The 26,650-nt window shown below is 38.4% G+C and overlaps 1 long non-coding RNA gene across 2 annotated transcripts in view; it reads left to right on the top strand.

Moving 5' to 3' along the window:
- Window positions 1-1,052: 1,052 nt before the first annotated feature.
- The window catches only part of LOC108888040 (uncharacterized), a 67,632-nt gene continuing 42,034 nt past the window's right edge, over window positions 1,053-26,650 (top strand). Inside the window, exons 1-2 of one of the 2 annotated variants that reach the window (XR_007814452.1) lie at window positions 1,053-1,424; window positions 11,183-11,358. This is a non-coding gene — a long non-coding RNA (uncharacterized LOC108888040). The remainder of the gene's footprint in view (window positions 1,425-11,182; window positions 11,359-26,650) is intronic. The other variant, XR_001961732.2, reaches the window with a different exon arrangement.

The following is a 26,650-nucleotide window of genomic DNA, read 5'->3' as shown; positions in this document are numbered from 1 at the left end:
GCCAAAGCTGGCAACCTTGCTTAAATTTGAACAAGCTGTGCTCTACAACTGTTCACCAAGAAAAAGCTCTAATGAGTAACTCTTCTACTTCACAAGCTCTTATTTCACAAGCTCTTAAACTATGATTTTTATTTATCAGAGTTAGTACCCTTTTTACATATTAAGTGCAGCACCTTTAATTCAACTGAAGAAGTTGCAACTTCCCACTTTTGAACACAATAAACTGAGGGTTTCACAAAAATACATGTCCTTCACCAAAAGAGTGGCCACAGAGGAGATGATATGAGGACATTATCCTGCTGTGAGTGACTCAACATGGCACAGAGGCAAACAATGTACCCCTGTTGGGAGACAGAAGACTGATAGAGACACACAGTATTGAGGTCATGCCTGCAACCAGTTCTAGTTCAGCAGAGTGATGCATGAAGTCAGGGTAATTAGTGATAAACAAAACTCAGAACATAACAAACCAAAAACCTTAAATTTTAACCATTTTATGCTTAATTCATTCAGTACTGCAAGCTGTGTTTTTGAAATCACAAATCCACATATCTATTGTAAGGTACAAAACTATCTGTATTTTTATCTCACACATACATCCATTAAACGCACAAATACTAGCTTCTCGACTGAAGTTCATCTCTGCAGTGTCCTGCTCTCAGAGGTGTGAGAGATGAGGCTGCCATCAATCAGGAACAGAGGTCTGTGACCTGTACGCACAGTAGAGACCATCACAGCCTTAACCTAATACTGGTCTTCTGTGCAATTCAAGCACTTTGCCAATAAAACACACACATCATAGGCTAGCTGGTCCAGTGCAAAAACCTATACTGTAATATTAGATTGCTGCAGTGCATATGGGCAAAGGTTCACTTAATAAATACCTGAACTGGATGTCAATACAGGATTTATTCAGTTAAATTAAAATCAGCTGCAGAGAAGACAAACAAACTTGGTTTATGCACACCAGTAAACCATACTACAGGTATGTGTAACTGATAAATCATGACAAAAGCATACTTCTGTCACCTGTATTAATTAAGCAATATTAACCGAGATTGTGTACTTTAACGTCATTTGTGCACGACAGTGATGCGGTCAGGACCGAAGCGTTTGCAAGCACCTGCAAGTCGCACAATGACATGAACTCAGCAAACGTGACAAGCACTGATTAAAGAGTCCGACAAACTGATGCACTGCTCATCGAACCAGCAGAAAACGTAATGACGCAGTGACGGAGCCGCTGGGTTTAACTTGAGCCGCAGGTGGGTGGCTGTCCTTTGCTGAACTGCGTGAAGAAGCGTCCTCCAGGAGAGCAAATTTCAGAGGTTCATCTCGGTTTTCATTCCCTCTTCGGCCACACATGCCATAAATGGAAATACGACCACACAAAGGAGGCCTGCAAGCAGACTGTATTGGAAGAGGTAAGCACTTGAGTCAGTTCAACAATCCTTTGATCCGTCTGTAGTTGTTTCTTACTACTTGCAATGCTAGCTAGTGAAAACCAGTTCGTAACTCGGTAACTTTAACGTTTCCACCTCACAGCACTCACGAAGTTGTCCTCAAAACACGTGCTTTAACCATGCTTCTTAATGTTATTGTTTTAGTTGTTTGTACACGTTCTGTATTAGTCAGTTCTGTTAACAGTTTAGCCCACCTGAAATCTGAGATGGTGCGTTCAGGTACAGGCCTTTAATTATTAGGAGTCCAATCTCCTCTTAGTATCACTCTCCACTTAGATGTAATTCAGAGTAGGAGATGTAAAGAAGTTTTCATTTATAATATCTCAGGCCTACAAATTAAATATTAACGCTAATACAATCAATTCAGCTAATTAAACAGAAGCTGTACAGTATTTTTGTTTAGTTTATTGATGAATGTCTGCACATTGCATATGTAACACGCAAAAAAAAATGTTTTTGTTCTTCCCATGTTCCCTGTTGACTGTTTGAATGCAATATAAGCATTCCACTTGATTCCACTGTTTTACTTGATGCCATGCTTTGATTTCACCTCACTTGTGTAAAATATATAGTTGATTTGGTCTTTGGTCTGTTGTTGTTGGTTTTGGGGGTTATATGGCCAAAATATGAATTTTCTTTGTCGACATGGTGCGTTTGTCAGAGGGCCATTTTCAGGATAATAATGGAAGTCTGATCTCACCATTAGGTGTGGCTAGGAGGTTTTCATGGGTTTCTATAGCTACCACAGGCCACCCTTTGTGGTCCATGTATAAGTTTATTTTGGAAATCTCATTTAAAAGTGAAGAGTGGCAGAAAGTTATTGGCACAGGATGCGACTCAGCTGGATCAACTGTACCATGGTGGACTGGGACAGGTAGGAGCAGAGGAAAGGACTTAACAGCTTCCCAACTATTCACTTTATTATCTGGATGAAAGGCAAACTGACATTGAGTGGAGGAGGTTCCTCAAGCGGGTAGTGAAGGATGAAACAGACACTATCTGCAGACAGGGAGAAAAGCAGGGGTAAGCTACTGCCTCAGCCAAGAATACCAATTGTGTATCTTGAGTTGACCCTAAGAAAGCAGCAGAAATTCCTAGAAACCACTGTAGCGACAATGCTTGGGCAGGCTGGACATTTTATGGCTGCCTGCAGAATGCACATTCATAGTTGGCTGTTCTTGGAGAAATGGGATGGTAGAGGCAAACAATGGGGTGGTAAGCCAACTATGAAAACTTTGCGAGAGAGAGAGAGAGGGCTGCAGGCAGTCATGACTGCAGATGGGTGACAGGACATCAGTCCTCTCTTCTGTACAAAAGTGAGGAGCCATTGAAAACTCTAATGTTTTGGTGTCATTTTAATCATTCAGAGGAGTGATTTGTGGACCAAGCATATGACTCAGACAAGCTAGTTGAGCTCAGGAGAATTGCTGGCATTTCTAGGTGGACAGCTGAGTGGTTGACCGTAAAAAAGCGAAGTCATTATGGAAGAAGACATATTGTCATTCTCAGTGTAGAATCTGGTCATTTTTACAGGTTTATATATACTGACCTGTGTAAGAAAACAATCACATTGTATGACTGAGCAATGTATTTGAATGCTCACTTCAGGTCAGTGTAGCCTTAAGAGAGCACTATTCTCTTCAGTGTTCTTTGCTTCTGTCACTATTTTTAGCTCTCCAGACGGACATTGTGTGGCTGTAGCTCTGACAGGAATGAGGCCATCCAAATGAAGGGAATGAACCTGTGCCAACTGCCAAGAGTTTCACCCCCTCTGCATATTCATTGTCCAAAACGTAACATCTGGGACATTTCCCTGTCAGCATGATTTTCACTCTCACTGTAATGCCCCACTTTAATCAAATGATTTGCTCTTCTCTCTATCCCTGTGAACCATTATTTGAAAGGCCAAGTGACAAATTAGGCGCATGCCAGACAGGGTATGTTACATGACAGAGATTTGGCATGTGTGTGTGCCATATTTTGAAAATGAAGTGAATACCATCTTATACCATTGATTAATTTACACATTAATTTGTGTGTGGAGTGGAGATGGGCCCTGCAGTGATCCATAATCTGGTGGGTACTGACCACCACTGGCACATTTGTCCTCTATTTTATCTTGCTATGTCTGTCATGCCGTGCGCTATATTCTATTGTCCTCCACTTCCATGTAACTCTTTATACAGTGGTTGTCAACAATTAAGCCCCCTATCTAAATCAATGGGCATGGTATGCTGCATTTACCTATAGCAACACTACTTGCTGGTCAAACACACTGACTGTACTGTAGACAGTACTGCAAACAAATTTTTAATGAAAATGTAAATATTTTGGAAAATACTTATTAAAGTTGGGAGATTTTGTTACCTTTGGGCAGAACCAGGCTAGCTGATTGTATCTTATGTCCAGTGTTTGTACTAACCTAAGTTAGCTCAGTTATTCATCATGAACATAATTTCTAGGAGATAGGGTTGCCCTGTCTTGTATGTTATCAGAAATGTTGACTCTCGATAGCAATTTTGAGTGATATTATAGCATAAAACACTTATTACCTGTAGACTTAAAAGGTGGCTGTAAATAATGCTCCTTTATAAAGAATGAGTGTGTGCTGTCGCAGTTTTCCATAGAGTACATTTTACCCTGTGGGAAAGGTATTTAAAGCAGTCATACTTCCTCTTACACTTCTCCTATTGCATAACCATTAGTTGTACAGTATATAGTTTTGCCTGAATATGGTTAAACACAGAAGAAGTGTCACCTTGTTCAAACAAGATTAGCTGTAACCAAAATTAATTGAAGCCATTTCAATGTGGACGGACAAAGGGTAAACACTGTGCCACCAATGTCTCTTATATCAGCGTGTATTTAATAAGTGAACGTGCTGGAAAAAGTGAGGGGACAACTATGTGCACAAACCTTGCCATGTAAAAATCTGTGATTGCTTTGCACAGACTCACTGTGTTAAATTCAGTTAGATGGAACTCATCAGATTCACCACACAATTAAATCTGTCATACTTAAGTTGTTACAGATTTAGACACAGCAACGCTATGACTCACAGTTGGTGTTTCTATTTTCTTCAGGGTTTTGATGTTAGACAAACTTCACCACTTTAATATTATTGTTAGCATTTCATTATAAAGCCTGAGCATGCTAATAACACAGAAATAACATTGCCTCACACTTTTTAAATAATAATTCCTCCTGGTCTGATTAGATTTTTCAACAGGATAAGTACTGGAAAGATATGATGTTCACATGCTTCACAACATGATAATAAAATAGAGAAGCTGAAGGTGGTTTCATTATTCCTTTAATCTATTGTATTTGCTTGACATTTAAATAAATCTGTGCAAGTCACTTATAACTAAATTGCACTGGATTTAATCATGAGGAAAAAGTTACATGCATACATACAACGTTTAAAGTATATCAGCACTGTTTTAAATCATATATCTTAATAATTCTTGATCATCTCTTTAATTGTCCGAGATGAAAAGATTCTGACAGTATTACATGGAGGTTTAGTTGTAAATATACAGGAAAAAATAATTCCTGTAAAACCCTCTGAAAGAAGATGACTATTTACAGTGCTACATGTGCCAAATTAGTCAAAATGTTCCTCTGAGAAGCTGTAACCTGCGATTAGCTCCTGTACTTTGAATATTTCATGGGTTTAAGGCTTTTTGGTTAAATGAGCAGTATTTGGCAAGCTAAAAATGAAAGGCAGCTGAACCTGTCAAAACCCCAACTTGATTTAACTTTCAGAGTGAATTTATTCAACACTTTTTTTTCATGGCTGTTTGCTGTGAGGGATAGGTAAAGTTCAGCTACTGTACATTTGCATTTGTAGTGCCAACAAATTCTACTTTAAGAGTAAATCTGATTACTCTGAACTTATACCAGGTATGGTGTTTTGATCTCTTTAACTAAACTAAACTGGATCACTTTAACAGATCTTAGTCCAAAAAAAAAAAAAAAAAACTGTCCCAAAGTGTGTTTAAATACATGAATGAGAGTACATTATTCAGAGTTAGGCAGTCATACCATAGTACAGTGTGTGTGACGACAGCAGAAATGCAGAGTCAGCATCAGTCTGACGTTGAATCAGTGAGAGATATATAGCCGAATACAGTTACTAAATGAGGATTGATGCTTTAATTGCAAAATAATGTTAACCTCCAGAACAATGTTCAGAGGTAATAGAAATATTAAAATATCCATTAGTGGGAATTCAGTTGGAAAATTAAGGAATGGATCTTATTTTGGGGACACAGTAAAGACCAGTGACCTGATGCCTTCCAGGAACCAATTTTAGCTCATGAAGTTGGACTTACTGTAATCTACACCCAAGAAAAGTCCCAGATAGCAAGCACCATAGCAGTCCATCTAAAAAGGGAATAGCAAGCTGATAGTCCCCTATCAAATACATAGCAGCCGCCATAATAATAGGTTTTCTGCTCTAATCTGACCATGCACCAGTCACTGCACACCGACAGTTGTATCCTAGCAGCAACCAACTGTATGAAATGTGACTTTGAAGCCTTTTGCCATTCATGGTGAAACGGCACATGAACTAGTTCACTGATGTGGCCCTGCTGCCCTTTTGCTCTTTGTAAGCCACAAATCTGTCTCATTTACCACTTTGCCATGCCCTGCTCTGACGTTTCTTCCGCCATGATTTTTGACCTTTGTGACAATCTTGTCATTATTCTGTCAACAGGTTGCTAACAGCTTCTGCACTTTGTTGAGTAGGGATTTTGCAGTCAGGGTTTTGCAGGTTGAACATCAGATGATGTCAGGATAGCGAAGAGACCAACTGGTTGGTGCTGTGTGTCCCTTTGAAGGGATGTTTATTCTGTCTTTTTGGTTAAAAAAAGTGCTACCTCAATTGTTTTCATAACTTAATCAGGTCATGTGACATGCTTACTGTGAGAAAGTTTCCATGTTCTCACACTCTGGGATCTCTTACCAACATTTCTGTTTCCTCTTTTTTCATTCTTGTTGCAAGTACAATCTCCCTACTTAATACAGAGGCTCATCTTTTTTTGGTTAGATTAATCAGACCTGACTCCAGTTGCTTTTGCCACCACAGAAATAAAACTACAATGTTTTACTTCTAGTTCTGTCACTATTTTTCTTATACTGAATTTAGCATGCCAACTAGCTAGCCCTGGCCCAGCCACCATGTCTCATCAGTTTGCAATTGTGACTCATCGTAGTGTCACTGTAGTGCTACTTCTTCAGGGACTGCTCTATATCTCTTGTAGGGCTGAAGCTATTCATAGAGTTGAATTCCACTAAATGACCAAATCTTGGTTACTGTTAGCAGTAAAAACACTGCAAGCAATTAAAAAAAAACTTTTAACTAGTTGATTCTGCAGGCCTCTTAGCCCCATGATGTGTAGAGTATCATTGCTTCTAGCATCATCATCTTTAGCAAGCTTGCGGCAAGATCTCAGTCAAGTGCTGCCATTAAACTGTTACATTTCTCCTTGCTCCTTCCCTCATGTCATGTTACAAGCTTGATGGTCACAAATTGAAAGGTAAGCTGCAAACAAGCTCAAAGTTCAATCTGAACTGAGCACTTTGACAGCAGCTTTGAGGCCAAGGATAGCACAGCAGAGAGCTCAATGTCACATCTCTCCTTGTGGAAAAACAATTGTCTTCTTCTAATATCCTCGCAGCTTCATACAAGGCAGTTACTGGGCTGTCCAAATTTATGTCAGTAAAGAAGTCAGTGGGCTCCATTTTTTGATGATGCACAATGCTTATTAGAGATTTGTGTCAGTAAAATAGCATATTCATCAGGTGCACTGAGGGCTTTTAGTGTTTTTTAATCTTGCCTGCACCTGTTTGGAATTAGTAAGTCACCTTGAACTTAAGTATGCCAAAGTAGGAGGAGAGGCACAGGTAGGTGATTCAGTAGTGGTCAAACAGCACAGTACATTTTCAGTACCGAGCATTTCCATGCTGCACTTCATCATCTGCTGGCTCAGGTGACATCAAAGGCACAGGCCACAGTCATGTTCTGTGGCTTTGCTGAAAAATTTGCTCAATAACACATCCTACATCATGTAAATGCACTTTTTTGTAGAAATGTTGACACAAACAACACCAGCCTCTAATGACATATGCAACACCAACCATAGTAATGATAAGCAAACCTGCAAAATAGATACTCTCACACACAAAGTAATTGTCCATGGTGCTGTGTTTTATTGCTTTTAAACTTATTCAAGAGAAAGAAGCACCAGCAGAAAAGTATGTGACAGATGTTATTGTGGCATTTCTGCCTCTTGTTATACATCATTATTAAGACCGTGTTGCTCTCTCCCCAGTTGGCCAAAAAATAATTTGATTACCAGTATGTGTGCAAATGTTGCCAAAAATTGAAAGCTTTCTGCTGGTTAAACTTTAAATTGTGGTTGTGGAGTGCTTGAATATTAAAAATGTGAAACAGTTTTTCTATTGGAATAGGAAATCAGTTTTTCAAATCCAGAATTTCCATCAATTATCGGGTTTCACTAATGCATGCATGAGAAGTGGCACAACTCTTAATATGATAAAATCAGAGCACAGCCCCTGATAATGGAGTCATCTCACACTCCCAAATGTGTTACAGTTGCGGCACACATTTTTCATCTGTCATTTGTTGATCAGGGACACCTGAGTAGCTGCACCATGCATGATCATCTGTGTTTGTGTCAACATATCGTAGAATCATGACCAGGTGAAATATTTCTCATTTTTTTTACCTGTGGAGTTTTTAAGGGTAGAAATAGGTGCAAAGAAATAGTTTCATGGTGGTCCAAAAGTGGCAGAAAAGTGAGAGAGAATCAGACAAAAGGTGTCAGAGAAGCAGTGATAGAGTGGTGGAGGCTTGGCAGGCAAGTCGTGACAGAGTGGCAGAGAAACAGCTCAGGGGTGGCAGGCTGGTTACCTCTGCCAGGCTGAAACAAGGTGCTGAAACAAGGTGCAACTGTTTTGACTGTATTTTTTAGCTAGATTTTGGAGTATTGCATGAGCCAACAGCACACTTTTTCATTTCTTTGTACACAGTTACTGTGAAATGATAATCAAAAAGTGAAACATTTACCAGTATACAGCTAGTTTGATCATGAATAAAATATAAATCACTCATAAGGAAGCAATAGCAGGAATAGTTTCCCATAGCAAGTACACATATAAACAGTGATGTCTTCAGTGCAATACAACTATATATTTTGGGGGTAACAGTGAATGTCAACACAATCTTTTTAATACACACATACTGAATATAAGACGCCCCTCATCATGTATATACAGCAATGACTTTTTTATTGGACATTACATATTTTGCACTCATTCACACAGTACCCTGTGTATCGGTGCATGAGCTTCCTTCTGTTTACCAAATAAATATGATTTTTACACAAACCATTTCAAATGTTTGTCTCTGGATCTGATCCCAAGTAAACATAGAACACATCCCCTTAGAGCTGGCATTATAGATAATTATTCAGTGATCTACATCACTTTTACACTTTTGCCTTTAGATGTGTTTGGACAGCATCCTGTATGAACTGGTTTGTTTTGACCACATACACATGCCTTTATTCTGAAACAACTCCTGACTAGATGTGACTAGATTTTGAATCCCTGGAGGCTATACAGTAGGTTGACAAGGGAGAGGCCAGGGATTATGTTAGAGCACACAGATCTGTGTCTACATTTCTTTGTTCAGTTTAAGCTGACCCCCACCCCCCTTAAAAAAAACCCTACACTGGCTGTGTTGGGCACAATAAAGGTGTTAGTTCCCCAAAAGCAGCAACATTTTAAAGCACTGAAGCTCGGCAAAATCAAGCTGTGGCTTTACAGACAATCCTTGGAAGGAGAATTTCATTGCTGTTTTTAGTATCTTCAGGGGAATTGTTGTTAATAATAAAAAGAAAAAAATAACAGCAGGCTTATCCTTTTAAGAGTAGCTCTACATATTTAAAGGGCTGCTTATAAAATGCTGTCATGGCTCCTTTCTTCTTTGTCCTTTCATTTTTTTTCATTTCCCTCAAAGATTTCCTTTAGTCAGTTCTATCAAATGATTCTTTGTTTACTTGTAGTATATTGACACTTCCATTCTGATCTGTCTGATCTTCCTTTCTGGTGCCTTTCTCCGTTGTGTTTTTGAGCTGTCTCTCCTCCACACTACAACTGTTTGCTGTCGCTTACACCAGTTTGGTTCTGATGCTGCCTCTTTGTATTTGTGAACTCCAAACCTCTCTTCTCCTGAGTAATATGCTGTATGACATCCTCCGACATGCTCCATCTTATCTGTCCTGCTTACAGCTCTTCCTTTTTAGTCTGTCCACTCCTGTTTTCGAGGCTGGTTTCACCATTCCCTTTTGTCAGTATAGCCCTAGGCAATTTCACTCTGGATGTTTCTGCCCCCAGGTCTTTTCCTTCTTTGGCTGCTTGAACTCTTGACCCTCCAGACCCAGTATTTTCGCCTTTGTGTCCACAGTTTGGTTAGCTGTTTGTCACTGAACTTAAATGGATTGTGTCTTTGACTTTGACTCGAGGTGCTGATTAATGTGAGGTCCTTGTTTTTCCTCTGTCAAGCACCTCTTTTCAGGTTTTCAAGTTGTTATTTTGCAGCAACCTTAAGTTGTCTTCAAACTCATTCTCAAAATTCTTCATTTATAACTTTTAATAATGCGTGTAGATGTGAGCAGCATGTTGAACTGGCCTTGAATCCAGCTCTCATGGGTTGTAAGCCCATTACATCCTCAGTTGGGTATTTTCCCTCCCAACAACTATTACTATTGTTATTGTTGTTGCATGGTCTTGCAACAGCTGTCAGCAACAATATTCACAGCAGTCATTAAAAGGCTCTCACTGAGACAATTATACACAGGATCTGAATTGAATAAACTGCATGCTTTACACAGTGGGGCAGATCAATGGCTCGGATGTTAGAAAATTGAGTTGAGGTCATCAGTTAAGTTGTTGACTTCCTATGAATTGCTGACTATAACTTTTTCAGCTGAACTGATAAAGTGTCACATTAAGAGAAAAATAAAATAAAGATAGTTTACAGGCAAGATTTACTGTTGACAGTGACAGAGAGAGGCAAAAATGCTGAGTAAAACCAACAGATTTAGTGAGAGAAAAGAGAAGTAGAAAATAGTGCACCATCAGGATTTATTTTAAATAAATTTAAAATCTAATGTGAATAGCCAGGGCAAATAAGGATAGAAGTTAACTGGATGTTGGCCTGTTTTCTCATTGAACAGACCATGATGCCAGTATTTCAGATGCTGGGAAGCTGAGTTTAGGTTTAATGCATAAATGCGAAACATTTAGATATTCCAAGCCTGGACCTTAGTCGGCACATACAGTTGTAACACTTGGGGAAACACTATGCCACTTTTTAATGAGATGCATTAGTTACACTTAAGCCAAGTTTCAGTTATTGCTCTGGAGTCTCGTCTATACAAAGTGATCTCATTCATCCAGGTAATGTAAATAAAACGATCTGCTGGACTGTTGTTATGAAAGAAAAGATCTTTTGCTGTTTAGCCAGTTGGCTTCATTCTAATGGCAGGCACGGCCATCCTCAGTATATTTTTTCTGTTGGAATACATCTTTATTCCCCTAGTGGATGATAACTTAATTGATGCCATCTGTTCAGAGGGTGCCAAAAGTGGAGCACACTTCTTACTATAATGTCCCCTCTCCAGGTGATACTCCCACCCCTCACTCTCAGGGCCAGTGGGTGTGTTGAAGAACTGACAGAGATTTTATGGCAGCAGCATTTGGAACCCAGATTTGTACATCTCACGATGGTGGGTGTTTGTGAGAGAAGACTACTATTCAGCAGAGGAGGACTGCAACAACACTTGTCTGCCTTTTACAGGTATGAGTTTTACATTTCCTAGTGATATGGCACAAAACAAAACAGGCTCACGGGGACAACTCTAAATGAAGAAATATTATCTAGGCTGGATTGAAATCAGATCTACTGTCCTGCAAGCGCCTTGGGCTTTTGTGAGGCAATCATGGCTGTTTTTCAGCAGTTGGTCAGCTCTCCTTCATCCTGATTAGTGTTGTTTTCTTTCTAATAGGCCCCAATTCCCAAGAAATTACAGCACTAATATGACCCTAATATAAGAACCTGCAGAAGGACTTTTCTGTCTTCCTGTGTACTTCACGATTATCTCTGGTTGTCAAGTGGTCATATTAAGAATATTCATGGTGGTGAATACATCAGAGCTGGAATGTCTTACTTATGTCATTCCTCTTTATCTTCACAATCTTGTATCTTCATAATCTAGAAATGACCACTAATTTACAGTGATACCTTTTCACAAATATAGTCAACAGCAACATTAGTAGCAGCTACTGACTGAATCATCATCCCTGTCTCCTATATACTACATTTCTATACTACTAATGGGCAACAGCAAATACATTTCAGGAGAAATGTAACGCTAACTGAATTACATTTGTATTCCTGACAATATTCACTGTTAGAAATAAGGTCATAGCAACCACCTTAATTTACCTTGTATACAGTACAAAAACATTGCATTTACTTCACATGAAAAAACATAGCAAATGAATATAAACTTTGCAGCAAATCTTCTTGCATAACTTGTGGGAAAACTATTTATTAGTATATAAGGGTCCGTTTTGGGAGACAGGACTGGAATGACACATGAATCTCACCAGGCTGATCTGACTGACACTGAAAGTGACAAAGTCACATATTACAGCAGACATCAGATTTTATGAGGATAGTATTTTTGGCCACTGCTGCATTGAGAATTCACTTTCCAGGGACCCAACACAGAAAAGAGCAGTAGATTGAGATGGGACCTTGCTGTGTTATATGAGGGTTATTTAAGGGAAGGGATTTGAAAGCAATGAGAAACCATTTCCTGACTTTGTGGGCAAGGAGGTGATATTCTTAAGGCTGGCAGTAAAATCACCCAGGGACAAAAAAAAAGTGTTTGGTAGAAAAGGAGAAGTGGTGATGATCAAACTGTGTCTTCCGAGGTACACGAAGCCAGAGCAGGGTTATTGAATAAATCTGGTCTCATGTTGATGAATCCTTAATGTAGAGATAGGTAACTGTATTAAGCAGAGCTCAATGATTTTTTGGGGGGAATCCTTTTGTTTAATATGGCAAAATAGGGAGTGAAACTAAAAATAGCAAATACAAATACAGTTTGTAGTCTGAGATTACAGAAAAAGAGAAAACTGAAATTCTACACTGGGTTTCCTTCTCGAATTGCAAAACTAAAATCTTGCTTTGGGGCAGAAGACAAAGTACTGGAGACACAAACTGTTGTGTTATGAAAAGAGAAAACTGGTGTGCACTACAGCGTAACAGGAAAGACGCCTATGTTGGAATTTTATTACATTCACAACCTTTGCCCTGCACACTAATGGAAATATTTATAAGATATTTATTGTGTGTCTGAAGCTTAATTTGTTAGTTAGTAAGGATGATATGTTATGTTTAACTACTACTTCAACAAAATTTAATCAAATAACTTTCATAGATTTTTAATTTGTGAGTCATAGGTGCTACTTTACCTTCTGTTATAGTATGGCATTGTGTGGGCTGTAATATAGTGTGTAGTTGCTCTACAATATGAACAAGATTGTCAACACCATTTTTCCCACAGTACTGGTTTTGTTAACCAGTACTGTGCCCTGTAGGTACCCAACATTTATAAAATTAAAGTTTAAAGAGTTTGAGCTGAACAGTACTTGATCATGATCATTTTTAGCATGTAGTTTAAAATTAAAAACCATGCCAAATTCTTGCCTCTGTTCTGTGTCTAAACACTCCTAAGGGGAGAAGGCATTTCTCTCTTTGATCACCGGTGTATTGTTATTTTATTCCTTTTTTATGGCAGTCATTACACATCATAAGCACACTGTGTGCTCTCACATCTTTAATGAACATCCCACAGAATTGTCTCTCTTTTGTCAGTTTGAGTGCAAATGGTGCAGTCTTCTCCACAATGGATCTGCTAATGATTTCACCCAGCTGTGCATATTATTGCTCCATCCAGGAAACAATCAACAATCAGATCATCTGGACTGAGATTAAATTTTTCTAAACTTACCTCTCCAGGTTTTTATTCACTTTTGCTGATCACTTTGTAATCGCTGCTCTGACAGCTGTTCCTGTGGCTCCGATCGTTACCTCTGAAAAATTATTAACTGTGCAATCATCAGTACATCAGTTCATTGTTGCTTCTCATGAGGCCTCAGAGCTGAGTTGTTAAGACACTTTCCATCAATTTCAGTGAGAGACCAGAGGTTGCCTAGACACCCACTAGCTCCCTTATATATAGGTTATGAGATTCACTAACTTTGGCTATAGCTTGCTTGCATGGTACTACTGAATTTTTAATGCCATGTGTTCAGACTCTCTTAACCCATTTACAATCATTCATTTCATCTGTCTGAAGGAGATTGGATACCAGAAAAAAATCTTAAATGCATCTTCAGATTTAAACTGAACTACATTCTAGCCATTCCAGTCAAAATGATGTAGATACCTCTGCACGACGCATACAAAAGCTTTACCTCTCCCAAGTGTTGCTACATTAGTAAGTGAATTAAATAAGTTTTATTTAAATAGCACCTTGGAAAACCTCAGCTACAAAGTGGTTCATGAAAGAGTTAAAGGTTAAAAGAACTGGAGTGAAAACAACAGTACTACAGGAGACAGCATAGTATAAACAGCATTACAGATCAAAATAGTGTACACAATAACTCACGCACAAAAGTACTTGGAAATAAAATAAGTCTTCAGCTGTGACTTAAAACACTCAAGAGAACTGACTTGACTCCCAGGGGGAGACTCTTCCACAGCCTGGGACCCAGGACAGCAAACACACAGTTCCCTTGTGTTTTCAATCTTGAGAGAGGTGCAACTAGCAGGCCTTGCTCAGAGGACCTGAGGGGCCTAGCAGAGGTATAAGGTATTAGTAATTCACTGATATACTCTGGAGAAAAAAATATTCAAGGCCTTATAGATGAGGAGGAGGATCTTGAATTGAATCCTAAATTAAATTGGAAGCCAGTGTAGTGACTTCAGAACCGGGGTGATATGCGAGCAATATGAAGTCTTAGTGGGTAATCTTGCTGCAGACTTTTAGACTAACTGTAGCCAGGTAACAGTGCCTTGGCTTAGGCAAGAATAACACTGATATTGTCTGCTCTGCGATAATGGCAGCTAAAATCTCTCTGAAATTAGCTGTCCTTCTCCTTACATCAGTAAAGCAATAGGAAATAATGGCTCCAGAAATTTCAACACATACAGTCATACTGAAGGCACATCACTGTTATAGCATTTATCTGATCCTTGATCATCGCAACCACTGAATGATCTTTGTGGGTGAGGGAGCAGCATGAGTGAGAGCCTGTGAAGACGATAAAAGTTTTTCTCATTTGTTGTCCTTAAACACCATTCATGTGCTTGTAGTTAGTTGTTAGCTAGCTAAACTGTTATTGTCTTAACTAGTGAGGTGCTGAAGCTATTCATCTTCTGGGGGTTTTTGTAGTTCACTTACAGTTTCAGGTGCCTACCACTGCCCTGAATGATTGCATTTACAGAAGCCCAGGAAAACCAAAACTGATTACTGTCATATTTTTGTGTGTTTTATATTTTGTCTAGATCATATCTGGTAAGAGGCCCTTGTAATGACAAGTGTAAATGTGTATTTGGTTGCATTTGAAATGGTTTTCATCTCCAAACTAGAGGTGGCTTTTGTAAAACCCATTGCAGTGAATTCTCAGGGTTATTAATTATCATCTGATGAATGCATACTCTAGTAAGTGCTCAGTGTTAGCACTGCTTGACCTGAGCCCACCCTCGGATGTGATTAATCATGTTATTGTAATTGATAGACTGGGGAATAAGGTTTGTATTTCAAGGGATGGTTCTTGTTCTAACCATCAAACAGTAAATGTTTAGTCTCCATCGGTGATTATGCGTCTTCAGGCTCTGTTCTGGGGCCAAAACTGTTTTATTTAACCTTTGGCTCGTGGTATTTGTCAGCAAGCATTTCCTTTAACTGCTATGCCAGCAGAACTCAGTGCCAACTTGTAGCTGTAAGTTGCCAGTAGTAAGTGACTGTCTGGCTAATGTCAAGAGATAATTGTTCTAAAATTGAGAATCTTGTTATATGCTCTACAGATATCTCTAGAAAAACAATTGTCTTTTAAAACCATTTAAATCCATTAATAAAAACTATATTGCAAAATTCTTTAATATTCAAACCGTCCACGAGCAGCAGACTACAAATCTATTTCAGACTCGGATTTACCATCTTAGACACACTGATTATTCTGGCTTTGTCTTTAAAAACATGGAGCGCCTTATGTATTTTTAAGCACTATGTTACATCATTTCTCTTCAACTGTCACAATACCCTGTTTTTACAGTCTGAATTAATTAACTGTGTTATGGCTTTAGACTGTGCAGGGATCCACCATGATGTTAAAAGTGATGATATATGATATCTGGTGAAGTAGTATGAAGCTAATTGTAGCTTCTCTGCAGGGATGCAGCCAGTATCACTAACCCAAGTTTTGATGTTGTTCATGACTTGATTTTTACTGGCAATTCCACTGCTATGCCACTATAACTATAAATACTAACATTATACTGTATTCCCTTGTTTGTTTCTACTAATGCTACCCGCTACTACTATTACTCTCTTATTTGTAAATCACACTCTTACTTTTGATAATATTGTTATTACTACAGTTGCTGTGGATACAGCCACCAGTCTTATAATAGAGCTGTTACTGCTGCTGCTGCTGCTGCTGCTGATAACAACTACCAAAATGGATTATAAAAAGCAATATTCATAGTATTGCTGTTGCTACACCTGTCAAGCTAGTGTTTGGTGGACAGGTGGGGAATGGCATGGTTCAATGAGAAATTCAGGCAACCTCCTTATACAGCCTAGAGAAAGGGAGAAAGCCTAAAAGAGAAACAAGGTCTTAAGAAAAAGAAGGTGCAGCTGTAATAGATATCCGAAAGGAAAATATATAGCTTTCGTGGGCAGCTGGTTAGCATGCTAACTTCAGTAGAAGAAAAGAAGTGATAGAACATGAAGGAAATCATTGCTTTTACTTTCTGTCACTGGAAATAGCTCTTAGTAAAGGAATGAAATTTGATGCTGAACGTTTCCTCTAAACCAGTAAGGAAAGAGTTGTTAATGCTGATGTTGGCTATGTAGTGATAGCAAAAGCTTACATATAGCACCTTTAAACTGCTACTGATACAACTCTGACTACCTTTACTATTATTATTGCTAACAGTGAGATGCTACAGTTAATTAAGGTGCACATTTTACAGTGCAGTAAAATAAAGTAGGAAATGGCAGAAATAGAAAATAATGTTTCAATGGGGACACAATGAGACAGTAGAAAGTTAACATTGTGTTTTAGCATTTTTTACAGTCTATGCTCATAAAATACAGAAGCTCACATTTCGGATCAATAGTCTATAACAAGGGATCAAGGTACCGGGATGCTGTTACCAAGCCCTGAAGTGCTCCCGTCTCCCTGGTATGTCAAAAGCTAAGTCATTATATTCACTTCACCTGTATCAAGTTCCTCCACCCTGCTCCTCAAGAGCTACACTAGTCTGCTGCTTTCACTATGATGCCCTGAGGCAGTGCTGATGCGGTGAAATGTGCTGTGAAAATGCTTGGGAGAATCCCCACAACTCTCTCGATCAATAGGATTTTTTTTCCCCTCAGAAGTCTACACTGTGGGGAGTTAACTTAGGTGAATTTCATTATAACGACAAGCAACAGTGTAGTTTAAAATCTGTGGCAGGGATATTAGCTCTGACCTTTACTTTTATCAACTCATAATTTCACAGGAAGGGTGTGTCTTCAGATAATCTTCCTCTGGAGAATTTGTCAGATAAAGATCCTGTTTGTTAACGTTCACATATATGAATGTGACATTGCCATTGTTCATTGTTCTTGAATAAAAGGAAAGCCAGAATTAAGATGTTGGAATATATTCCAACATATTAAGTGACCCAGACAGACACAAAAAGACAACCTGGATGGTGGGACACTGATGTCTATATTCCTTACAACTTGGGAAAGTGGAAAGTCACCATGTATTAATATTCAAGTTCAGCTTTTGAGCTTTAATTGTAAGGTTTTTCAGGGTGTATTAAATGAGAACGAGTAATCAAGGGTACAGGCTGCCAGTTCAGCCTTGAATTGCAATGTGTTTTGCACACAGCTCCAAGATAGGCATGAGTGAATTTAGCCTTTTTCCCCTCCCTGCTAATTCTTCTACAGTATCAGGGAGAATTGATTGGGGAAAACATGCCAAGTCACTCATGCTTTTCTTGAAGTTTTGTAATAGGGACAAGATGGTTCAAAGCTGATTTGATACCACAGACCTCCTGTATGCTTAGACTGGAATCTACATAACTGAATCTATGTATATCTCACTGCCTTAGAGTCACTTTAGTCAGTGCAAAACATCAACACAATACAACTGTCACACTTTTGTTTCATTGATTATAGTCTCAATTTATTTTTTAAACATGTGGAATAAGAGAGAGCTATAGAGAAATTGATAGTCTGGCATTGCTGGTATAAATTATTTGGTGCAGCATGTTAAAAACCAAAACCAGCAATGACAAATATCTATCTAACAAATCCACAAAAAATAATTTGTGGTATCACTTCAGTATAGTAGAGTATAAACTAAACAGACTGTTGGGTCCTCCCAGATGTTATGTGAAGGAATAGAATATAATTAGGAACATAATTAGCCCAATGTTGGGTTGAAAATGTGTGTTTTTGTTTGTCTGGTGAATCTATGGATATGTATGTGTATCTAGGTTGTCCTTATGACAGAATAAAACCAAGCCATGCAATGTGTGCTTGTTGGAAGAAGAGGGAAAATGCTCTGTATAGGATATACAGGAATAATGTGCTCCAGTTGGTAGTGCATCTTGGAGATTGACAGTGCATCTCCTAACAATGGCAGTCCTGAAATGTCAGTCAACCACTGCTACATGAGATGCCCACAAAGAGACTTGTAGGGCTGTTATCACAAAACTTAGTTTCATAGTATATATTTCTGTATACAAATTTCAGTTCAGCAAGGTATCCAGTAGCCTGATGGTTAAGATGTGTACCACAACAGCAACATCCATGGTTAGATTTCTGGCTAGGAGACCTTTGTTGCGTGTCATACTCCTCCATCTCTGCCGTTGTTTGCTGTCTCTCTGTAAAATGAAAGATAAAAAAATCTTACAAACCAAAACTATATATTTCTGTTAGATTTTCCTCATTTTCACAAGAAATATATAGAGTAATATGAGTTTTACTCTATATCTGTAATGTGATCAAGACAGCTTCAGCATCAAAAGTAAAGAGAGTGCTCATTGATCTTTTTAAAAGGTTTTGTGCCGGTATTGAGTGAATGCACACTGGAACCACAGGCACAGTGTAATAAACAAGCACTCAATGCCTTTGATGTTATAACATCCTGCTCACTGTTCAACAAGTTGTCCATCTGCTAATTTTAATCATATCAGACTCTCAGTCAGAAAACATTCTTCATGTATTAAACAAAGCTCTGCCGCCACAGAATCTAAGGGCTCTCCTGTAAGTAATTACAATGCATTGGACACCTCTTGAGAGACACTCAGCAGCTACAGTGAGAGCAGTTTAAACCTGCAGAAACAGAGCACTTCAGTGAACTGTGTGTCCCAATACTGAAAACACATCTGGATATAATTTGAAAGATGTCTGTGCTGACACTGATGCTCCAGAAGATCTGAAGTCACTGCTCCTCAGTAATTTCTCCTTTATTAAAGTGCACTGGATTTGTAATGAATAAGCTCTGCCTGCACTAAGAGTTACCAGGTAGCTTAATCCTTGGAAATGTATCACCCCACACCTTTTCATCAGCCAGTGGCTTTTCTCACAAGTGCTGCGCTTCATCAAGATGATGGAAAAACTGTGATTTCTATTGTAGCTCTCACATTCTAATTTGAACCTAATCTCGACTGACAATACACAACTGTCTAAAATTAAAACAAAATGAAATAAACAAGACAATGATACCTTATCAATCTCTGCCTGTTTATATTCATACAGTAGAAAGCTTTTGCTGTGAGTGGAGCTCACAGTGATGGGTGTTCAAGCTGTTAAGTCCAGGAAAGTCATAGCAATAATGGCAAGAGCTGAAAGCATCAAGAAACACAAGAAAACCAAAGAGAAAAAATATAACTGGTATGAGCTTTTCAACAACATCAGAGCTGGGCTTTTGATTGTAGATTTCCAGTTTCTTTAACAGCTCAAAAACTTGGCTTCAAATCAACAGTATTTCTCTCTAACATTAAATATTGATGATAATAGTCAAAGTAAGGGGGAAACGTCTTTAGGTGTTATTTATTAAGGGGTTAACACTAAAAAGCTAGATGAAAATAATGTGTTAATGTAAGATTCCTTACTCTAGGTAAGGAGATGATTGAGAAAATACATATTCGGGGCTTTTAAAATGTAGATTTTCATGTCATCTGACACTATAACATTTAAAGCAACATTATGTAAGTATTTTACCTTTAGATAACAGCTTCAGAATCATACACTGAAGAATCTTTTCTAAAAAATGAAGATTAATAGATTAAAAATAGGATTAAAATGAAGAAATTTTAAAGATTAACCTTAATATCCAATTGTTCAGCAACATGAGTGGCAATTTTGGTATGAATTTGACCAACTAAGGCTGAGCAGAATTTCACTCACCTTTGTTGCTTTTGCATTAATTGTGGCCCTTGTTGTATGCACACACAAACTCATTCATAAATACATGCATGCACTGACATAGAAATAGTCCTCAATTCACCAAGGACAACTTTTTAACTACGGTACTTGCAAGGTGTTATTAATTAATTCAGCTTTTCTTTATACAACACATATATCCAGCATGTCAGTTTTCGAGATCATTGCCAGTGCCAGCTGGCCTTGTATCCAAAGAGTGTATTGAAGTCCCTGAAGGGCTGCACACCTTGTTGAGACACGTGAAGGAGTATATTTGTTGTTTTAACAGTCACTACAGCGGAAAACAACAACCACCTCCGGTTTTTTAAAGCTGAATCTCAAATTAACTTCGACCAGTCTGTTTCCCAATGCAGCTTACTAATAACAACTAGAGATGCGCATCATTAATTCATGAGTGGTGGGGGTGGCAGCTGAGATGTGTTGATGCCTCAGAGGAGGGTAATTAAACAGATAGAGCTGTTTCCATGCAGTAAACTACACTCACACTGCGGTGCCACGGGAGATGAAATGTGTCAGCTGATGCTCACGAGAACCTTATAATTTAATACAACCCCGAAACTCGCATGTATGTTGATTCAATCTACTCTGAGCTTCAAAGAGAACACAAGATGGAGGGGGGGTCAAACATGTAATGCTCCTGAGTGTTTTGACAGAAAACCTGCTCTCAGCTGGTGTTTTCACATATGATCTCCATGGATGCTCTGCTTGCCCGAGACCAAAGAGCATATTTAGTCTACTGTTCATTTACTGATAAATTTGTTTATGTTTGAAGCATATGAGCATATATTGGCAGAGGTGTGGAGCAACTAAATACATTTACTCCACTGTTGCATCAAATTACAATGATGTAGTTCTAGCATGTTCCTGGACTATTTCTGTATTTGGTAATTTTAGACTTGTAGTGCATCACAAAATTATATAAGGAAATTCAGATATGCATGCAATAAAGCAGTTAGACCTAGCTACAATATTTTGAACAATTTAAGCTGTGGTAACACAGGACACACAGTGATTTGTTAGTGACAAAAACAGTGCAGCATCTGCACATGTAAAAAATTGTGAGAGGAATCATAGATAACATTTTTTTCTGCATATACTTTGTATAATTTATACTGTAGTTGATTGCAATTTGAAGGTAGAACCTTTTAATTGGAATTTATGTGGTATGTGCTCATGTCTCATAGGACTCCTTTTCAGAGTGTACCTTCTAAACCCAATACCTAATGCCCCACACTGCTTTAATATGTCACCAGTTAACACCTCCTGAAGCTGTCCTTTGCATTTTTAAACAATATGTAGGTTCAGATTTCACTGTGATGAAAGACTATCATGTGAAAATGTGTAAAGTATATTTATCTTCGTAACATCATATATACAAAAATAAAATATGAAAATATCAAACATATTTCAATGCTGCCATTTTAGAAATATTCTTTATATCTAGTAGATGGGACATAATGTTTTTAATTCAGCGTAGGACAAAAGCACATTTACATATTAGGTCTGCAGGGTTTAAAAGGTTTGTTGATCAATATCAATGACTAAACAATTCCTTTGCCAGATCCTTGATTTCTGGCTTTCAAAACTCACTTGCTGGCCTGAACTCCACTTTGGAACAAAAACTATTAACTACAACACTCCCAGTCTTCCATTCTTAGTTTCAGCTGCTCAGCAATGAAGGTCAGTACTGCAGTGCACAGCCAGCTTCACACATTTTAGAAAAGAAACCCTAACATACAATCAAAGTCGCATTATAAAGACAGAATTATGCAATATTGCTATTTTGCACCTCTACTGAATATGTTAAGTGAAAGGTTATATGACTTTACAGGTTGTGCCAATGAAAAGCCAGCATAGCAGCAGAGTACAGGGGAGGTATAGGGGAGGTTGTGCCAAGAACAATAAATTCTGTAGTGCAGCAATTCCTCCTCCCTGTTTAATGCTTAAAGTATTCAGCTTTTGTAAGACTGCGTCAGAGAGATGTTGACTTAACTCTACTGTAAATTTTACATGTTGTATTGAACTGTTACTTTACATAAAAAGCAGTGGATGATACAAGGACTCTGTCAAAACAGTATTGTGTAATTATGAAACACTCACTAGAATTTTTTTTAATTCACTCCTGCAACATAGTTCACTTTTGTGCAAGCCATCCATATTGAGTGTAAACAAAAATATTTTTGATATTTTTATATATTTTTGATATTTTTGTTGGACAAGAATGTCAGTATTCAACAATTCTGCTAAATTCTGGAAGTCCAATGCCAAAATCCCCATTTTTTTACACATGGCAACTAAGTTAGGGAATGATTGTGGTCATTGTAATTAACTGTTGTTAAGGTATAGTTGAAGTTAAACACCTAAAACACAGGGAAAGTCTGTGATTATAGTTTATTAAAAAGTATGAACTTAATTTGCTGATATGTGACAGGACACAGGCCATCTCATGATGCATGACAGTCAGACACACAGCATGCCCATCCCCCACTTTGATCTTCACAACCTTACTTTCCACATTGCTGCATAAAGGACACACTACTCACTGCATTACTGCACTAAATGTTGGCATTGGATTCACATTGTGAGGTGCTGAATTGTCCAATATGGATGTAATTCCTTAGATACTGGTCTGGGTTAATTGCATTGCACCCACTTAACCAACATCAGAAGACCACAGTGAAAGGAATAGGGCCCTTGGACTATGAAATGAAACAGAATTTATGTGCTTTAAGGGGTCAAACAATTACAGGGTCAAACGATTTAGGGAGCTGACAGCTGGACAAAAACACATGCAAGGCAACACAGGGGTATTTTTTCTGTCAGAGCTGTTGCTGAGGTGTTTTCAAGGCTGCAATTTCTAGTGGCTTCCCTGGCTGCAAGCTTTAATTCCAACCAATTTGTACAGCTACTGATTTTAATAATGGCTCCCTGTCACCTGGCTAAAGGTGTATTAAATGGGGAACTGACGTAGCAACGGGCTTGGATAAAAACTTGCAAACTCCTCACCTGCCACAGGACACTGTTAACACACACCGTGAGAGCAGGCTCCCAGTTTTCACAAAAAGCTGTAAGACCTTTCCGACAGGTTACTGGCATGTAATGTGTTTAAGGGGTGGTGGCTGTTCTCATCTCAGACTGGGGGAAAGGTAATGTTATGGAGGATCAGCAGCCATGTGGGTCAAGCATCCTGTGGCATTTAAGTGAAAGGTCCTCTGCCAGCTGAATCACAAAGATACATTTTCAGTGATTTCATTTGAAGCTTGAGTGTTGCTAATAAGTTGAGCTGAGAGATAATCGACGGGGTCAGACCACTGGTACAGAACATGTTTGGAGTTTCTGCTTTTCTGTAGATTGATTCTTGCAGAGGCAGTCTGAAAAAATGCATCACCGTTGAAGCTGGAAAAAAGGGGGTGTAGTGGTGCATTGATGAATTAGATGTGCCACAAAGCATTATTTTTCTCTGATGTGTTTCAAAGCAATAGGTTCAGAGGCACTTTGTCATCCCTGTCTTGCACCAAGAGAAACTCATAGAAAAATATTTCCTCTCTATGAGTCCAAATTTGATGGAGAATAAACTGAAGCAAGGTCTTGAGGTGTACTTGATTTTTGGCATTCTCACTTACAGAAATAATGAATATCACAGATATTAGATTACATTTTTCACCTTAGTTTTTAAGATTATTTAATCAAAGAAACTTACGAACAGACAAAACAAGAGTGCATGTGTCCTAGATCAGTTGTGCTTCTCTAACCTGTGACACAAAAAAGTCCTAGCATATTTTAATGGGAGTACAGTACATATCCTTGGAACTTGAAAAACATTATATCAGAATCGGTAACTTTGAATTTGTTACTTTTATTGTCTTAGAGTCTAAGAGTTCAGATGCTTAGATGCAACAGAAGCAAGAATTACAGCAAATACCTAAATGACAAAATAGCACATTTGTCAGTGTCTTCTTCCACTCTTCTTCTTCCACTGGACTCTGGGGACACCATAGATATTGTATTGGTGGATAGGTGTCTAACGAATCCAACTTTCATGCATGAAACTGTCAATTAATGTTTCACCTTTTCATTAACTGTAAACATAACCTTTCCCATACCTTTATTAAGTGAAGTGACATAATTGCCTTAAGCAAGTGTTTAAATAACATACCCCTAAGCATAACATAGGGTAATTGCTATGCATAGATATTGTGGAAAGCAAGGATTTTAAAAACATCTGCATTGGACATAATTGTAATCAAACATAATCCACAGTTTTGAAATTCTTCTTTCACCTTAGGGTTGACCATGCAAGGCAACAGTCACAGGATAGGAGACTGCTAAAGGGATCCTTAGGCTACTTTTTTGTAGCTTGCTAACTAGACTAACATTACTCATTCTCTAAGAAGTACTAGAAATCAGTGGCCATGGAGAATATTGCTAACACTAGTGCTACTGTAGCTCAGCAACCCCTAATGGTCACATGACAGTCATCTTGCATGTCTTAGAGATCCCTCATGAATCTCCTGTAGCGATGCTGCTGTACAAGCTCTATTTATTTTTCCTTAGCTTAGGAAGTGGTGGTCTTCAGCTTTTTGCTAGGCTTGCTTGAGATAAAGGGAAGAGGCAGAGTATAACATGATAGGAGTCTGGCCAGTCTGATCACATCCTGATCTCAATGCAGCCTTTTACACCTTTTCTTCATCCAGATAAGATATTCAGATACAGACCTCTTGTTCATATCAGGTATAAATGTGGTAATAATGTCTCTAATTGTAAGATAGCAAGTAAATGAGTTGCAAAACATTAGCCTAGTCTGCCTTTCCCCCTGTGCCCCTCCATTTCAGTAAAGTCTAATCTTTCTTCCACCCAGTCCTGAAACTTTTTTAATGGAGTGAACTGTGGAACTGTGCAGTAAGTACTATAGGTAAGGCACACTCCTACAGCCCAGTCTAATTCCTCATGGAGGAAGTGTTATGGGGGTTGGTGCAGGGAGCACGGCAAAGCACGATTAGGTGGCATTAATGGGCTTTTAATTTAAGTCTGGGCTTATTAGATGTCAAACACAAAAGGGCTGAATGGATTTTAGAGATGAGTTGAGTTAACCTGCTGTCAGACGAGCATGACACCTGCTCCATAGCTATTCCCAGCCACAGAGGTGCCACAGATTATGAGAACCTGCACTCTGATCAAAAGAAACAAAAAGCCTTGACTCGCACAAAAAATGAATCTTTTGTTGATCCCATAATAAAAAGCGAATGGGAATCGGTGCTGCGTGACACACGTGCCTTTGCAACTTTGAAGTCCTTGTTATCCATTAAAGCTTAAGGTTGTTGGTCAGTTCATAGCTATTCACATACTGTGCCTGTGCAAGCCCCATATTCTCTTCCATGGCTCTCAAATCACAAACACACTTTGAACTCCATTTGACGCCAGTGCAATGCATATTTAAAGTGCATTGTACTAGACAATGTCATGGCAGCTTGACAGTGAATATAGAGAATAAAAGATGGCTGAGAGAGAGCATGTTTGATGACAGTCACGAAGGAGTAAAGACTGTGTGTGTGTGTGTGTGTGTATGAGAGAGAGAGAGAGAGAGAGAGAGAGAGAGAGGCATAGACATGAACTATAAAACAGAATAAGTAATGCACAGGTTCTGTCTGCCTACTGCATTCCTCTGAAATACAGATGTACAGTGCTTGTCTGCACTGACATGTTAATAAAATCATAATGTTCTTAAACTGAAGTCATCAGTGACAATTAGGGGTGACATTACTGCTGTAGTGAAGGTAAATTTACATTTTATGGGTAAGCACTGACTAAAGGAGGGTTGTAACAAACTGTCAACAGATTATATCTAAGACAGAATAAACATAAAGTTCACTAGGGAAAGTCTTGATTTTAATAATCCACAGAAACTAGTGAGTGTGTTGTTTCTGTGCACACTGGTCTCTGGATTATGATCTGTTTTTGTAGTATCCTGGTTTTGTATTATTAATGTGAGCATTATATCCTGCCTTAAGAAACATGATGTTACAGCCCAGATTGCTAGGGGAAATAAGGGCAATACAAATAACCAGGTGATTTTTGTTATTCATTGTAATGATCATAGAATATTTCAGATAAACATTAACAGAGTTGGGCTACAAAGGAGAACAAAGGGGCCAACAGGGTTAAGACTCCAGGGTTAGGGTTGTTTAGGTTTTACACCAAACTAAGAAAAAAAATCTCATAGTTTTTGAGAAGTTATGGACAGATTGATCAATAATGGAAAAGGTCATTATGACAGATATTCATTCATTAGGTGTTCAGACACATTGAATTCCTTCAGTTATTGTCGTTTTGTCACATCATAATCTC

The sequence above is a fragment of the Lates calcarifer genome, linkage group LG2 (genome assembly GCF_001640805.2).
Source record: "Lates calcarifer isolate ASB-BC8 linkage group LG2, TLL_Latcal_v3, whole genome shotgun sequence".
NCBI lineage: Eukaryota > Metazoa > Chordata > Actinopteri > Centropomidae > Lates > Lates calcarifer.
The sequence above is the reverse complement of the archived record's forward strand: the minus strand, read 5'-3'. Positions and strand labels throughout refer to the sequence as shown.